Source organism: Montipora capricornis, chromosome 6, assembly GCF_036669925.1.
Source record: "Montipora capricornis isolate CH-2021 chromosome 6, ASM3666992v2, whole genome shotgun sequence".
In the NCBI taxonomy this organism is placed as follows: Eukaryota; Metazoa; Cnidaria; class Anthozoa; order Scleractinia; family Acroporidae; genus Montipora; species Montipora capricornis.
The window spans coordinates 67,347,396-67,347,880 of record NC_090888.1 but is presented as its reverse complement, the minus strand read 5'-3'; positions in this window follow the sequence as shown (position 1 = coordinate 67,347,880).

Sequence of the window (485 nt, the reverse complement as noted above, 5' to 3'; positions counted from 1 at the left end):
ATAACCGAGATTGAGTGAACCAAATCAGAGCACGAGAATTGCATTATCCGAGGTTGAGAATTAATAACAACTGATAGCCTGTGATATCCTTTGTCCGGCGATACCACTCAGGGTCGTAACGAGGTATATTTTTTTCGTAACTGATCCCATATTGTTGCCCAAAATTTTGATCCCTGAACCCGCAAAAATTTGATCCCTGACCAATGATTCCATACAAAATACTGCTGATCCCGATCCCGATCTCCTACGAGCTGTGATACCCTGCATCCCGGACTCTTTTCAGGCCTTTGATCCCCGATCCCGTATATTCTCGTTTACGACCCTGAAATCGGTATAATCCGTAATTTTAGTTTTTAACAATAGAAAATTATCATGAGAGACAGGAAGTTCTTCTATTTTTTAAAAATCATATGGTCAAGTATTCCAGTCCTTGTGCGAAAGTTGATGGATTAACTTATTGCAGAAGCCCACGGGTGATCGTGAAT